The sequence below is a fragment of the Arachis ipaensis genome, chromosome B08 (assembly GCF_000816755.2).
Source record: "Arachis ipaensis cultivar K30076 chromosome B08, Araip1.1, whole genome shotgun sequence".
NCBI lineage: Eukaryota > Viridiplantae > Streptophyta > Magnoliopsida > Fabales > Fabaceae > Arachis > Arachis ipaensis.
Genome location: NC_029792.2, coordinates 53,930,478 through 53,934,036, shown reverse-complemented (window position 1 = coordinate 53,934,036; position 3,559 = coordinate 53,930,478). Strand labels below are relative to the sequence as shown.

The following is a 3,559-nucleotide window of genomic DNA, read 5'->3' as shown; positions in this document are numbered from 1 at the left end:
GTCAAGTGAAGAGCTTGAGACTGAGCAGTTAAAGTCGTGGTCCAAAGCAAAAAGAGTGTGCTTAAGAGCTCTGGGCACCTCTAACTGGGGACTCTAGCAAAGCTGAGTCACAATCTGAAAAGGTTCACCCAGTTATGTGTCTGTGGCATTTATGTATCCGGTGGTAATACTGGAAAATAAAGTGCTTAGGGTCACGGCCAAGACTCATAAAGTAACTGTGTCCAAGAATCAACATACTGAACTAGGAGAATCAATAACACTATCTGAATTCTGAGTTCCTATAGATGCCAATCATTTTGAACTTCAAAGGATAAAATGAGATGTCAAAACTATTCAGAAGCAAAAAGGCTATAAGTCCCGCTCATCTAATTGGAACTGAGCTTCATTGATATTTAAAATTTATTGTACATTCTCTTCTTTTTTTTCCTATTTAGTTTTTAGTTGCTTGGGGACAAGCAACAATTTAAGTTTGGTGTTGTGATGTGCGGATAATTTATACCCTTTTTGGCATTATTTCTACATAGTTTTTAGTATGTTTTATTCACTTTTTATTATATTTTTATTAGTTTTTAGTATGTTTTATTCACCTTTTTATTATTTCTACATATTCTGATTCAGAGGCTGAAAAAGGACTGCAGATGCTATTGGATTCTGACCCTCCTACACTCAAAGTGGATTTTCTGGAGATACAGAAGCCCAATTGGTGCGCTCTCAGTTGCGTTGGAAAGTAGAAATGTTGGGCTTTCAAGAAATATATAATAGTCCATACTTTGTCTGAGATTTGATGGCCCAAACCGGCATCCAAATTCAGCCTAAAACTTTCTAGCGTAAAACGCCAGAACTGGCACCTTTTTCGGCGTTAAACGCCCATTCTGGCACCCAGGGTGGCGTTTAATGCCTACTTTGGGCATATGAACGTGAAATCTTGAAAGCTCAGCCCAGGCAGACACCAAGTGGGTCCCAGAAGTGGAATTCTGCACTATCTGTACTTAGTTACTCATTTTCTGTAAACCTAAGTTACTAGTTTAGTATAAAAACTACTTTTAGAGATTCATTTTACAACTTATGACATTTTTAAATTTTATATTGTACCTTTGACGGCATGAGTCTCTAAACCCCATGGTGGGGGTGAGGAGCACTGCTGTGTTTCAATGCAATTACTACTGTTTTCCATTCAATCACGCTTGATTCTATTCTAAGATACTCATTCGTACTTCAATCCGGAGAAGATGATGATCCGTGACAATCATCATTATTCTCGAATCTATGAACGCATTCCTGACAACCATTCCATTCTATTTGAGCTCAACGTAGTCATTGGACGACAGCTTCAATGCATATTGATGAGCGGATATTTTATACGCTTTTTGGGGTTAATTTCATATAGTTTTTAGTGTGTTTTAGTTAGTTTTTAGTTTATTTTCAGTAGTTTCTAGGCAAAATTCATATTTCTGGACTTTACTATGAGTTTGTGTGTTTTTCTGTAATTTCAGGTATTTTATGGCTGAAATTGAGGGAGCTGAGCAGAAATCTGATTCAGGCTGAAAAAGGACTGCTGATGCTGTTGGATTCTGACCTCCCTGCACTCGGAATGGATTTTCTGGAGCTACAGGACTCCAAATGGCGCGCTTCCAATTGCGTTGGAAAGTAGACATCCAGGGATTTCCAGCAGTATATAATAGTCCATACTTTGCTCAAGGATAGATGACGAAACTGGCATTCAACGCCAGTTCCATGTTGTAGTCTGGCGTCCAGCGCCAGAAACAAGTTGAACGCCCAAAAACAGCCCTATACGCGTGATTAGCTTAAGTCTCAGCCCCAGCACACACCAAGTGGGCCCCAGAAGTGGATTTCTGCACTATCCATCTTAGTTTACTCATTTTCTGTAAACCTAGTTTACTAGTCTAGTATTTAAACAACTTTTAGAGACTTGTCTTGTATCTCATGACATTTTAGATCTGAAATTTGTACCTTTTGACGGCATGAGTCTCTAAACTCCATTGTTGGGGGTGAGGAGCTCTGCTGTGTCTCGATGAATTAATGCAAGTATTTCTGTTTTCCATTCAAACATGCGTGTTCCTATCTAAGATATCCATTTGCACTTCAATATGAATGTGATGAACGTGACAATCATCATCATTCCTCCACGAACGCGTGCCTGACCAGAAGACAAAGCATCTCCAAAACTCCAACATACTCTCCATCATTGCATACAAGTATAATTTGTGTTCTCCCCTTTTATTCCTTGCAATCAAATTTGATAAGTGAATTATTTTATTGTTTTCCTGACTAAGAGTTATAAGATAACCATAGATTGCTTCAAGCCAACAATCTCCGTGGGATCGACCCTTACTCACGTAAGGTATTACTTGGACGACCCAGTTCACTTGCTGGTTAGTGGTACGAGTTGTAAAAAGTGTGATTTACAATTTCGTGCACCAAGTTTTTGGCGCCGTTGCCGGGGATTGTTCGAGTTTGGACAACTGACGGTTTATTTTGTTGCTTAGATTAGGAAAAATTTTTCTTTTTTGTTTAGAGTCTTTTATTATTTATACCTTGTTAAAACACTTTAAATTTATAGCTCAATTAGCTAGAGCGTGGTGCTTATGTTCTTAGTAATTGGCTATCCTATTTTTAAAATCTTTTTCAAAAATAATTTTTCTTTGAATAAATCTTGTGCCAAACTTTAAGTTTGGTGTTTTCTTATTGATTTTTCTTTGTTTTTCGAAAATTTTAGTTTGGTTTTCTAAAAATTTTAAGTTTGGTGTTCTTTCTTCATGTTCTTATGCTCTTGTGAGTCTTCAAAGTGTTCTTGAGTTTTCCTTGTGTCTTGATCTTAAAATTTTTAAGTTTGGTGTTCCTTGGTGTTTTCCCTCCAAAATTTTCAAAAACAAGGAGCATTAGATCTAAAAAAATTTTAAATCTTGTGCTACCTTATTGTTTTTCTCTCTCCTCTTTAAATTCAAAAATATCTTCTCTCTCTATTTTAAAGCAAATTTTCGAAATTTACCTTTAAAATTCAGATTTTTATTTCAAAATTTAAATCCTTTTTCAAAAATCATCATATCCTTTTCAAAATTTCCTAACCACTCTCTCTCTCCTCTTTTTTTTTCGAAAATCTTCACCCATTTTTATTGATTTTAATTTATTTTGTTTTCAAAATAAATAAATAATTAAATAAATAAAAATATTTTTCTTCTATTTTACATCATCTCCCTTTCTCCATCATGGACCTAAGCGGAAATGAACAGTCCAGGAGGACTCTAGGGTCATATGCTAACCTATCTACTGCTTCATATGGGAGCAGTATCTGCATACCCTCCATTGGAGTCAGTAGCTTTGAGTTGAATCCTCAGCTCATTATCATGGTGCAGCAAAGTTGCCAGTATTCTGGTCTTCCACAAGAAGAACCTACAGAGTTTCTGGCACAGTTTTTACAGATTGCTGACACAGTACATGATAAGGAAGTAAATCAGGATGTCTACAGATTATTACTGTTTCCATTTGCTGTAAAAGACCAAGCTAAGAGGTGGTTAAATAACCAACCTAAGGCCAGCAT

At 36.5% G+C, this 3,559-nt stretch overlaps 1 long non-coding RNA gene across 1 annotated transcript in view; it reads right to left on the bottom strand.

Moving 5' to 3' along the window:
• LOC110265520 overlaps positions 226-3,559 on the bottom strand; it is an 8,377-nt gene continuing 5,043 nt past the window's right edge. Inside the window, exon 3 of the long non-coding RNA XR_002351663.1 lies at positions 226-236. This is a non-coding gene — a long non-coding RNA (uncharacterized LOC110265520). The remainder of the gene's footprint in view (positions 237-3,559) is intronic.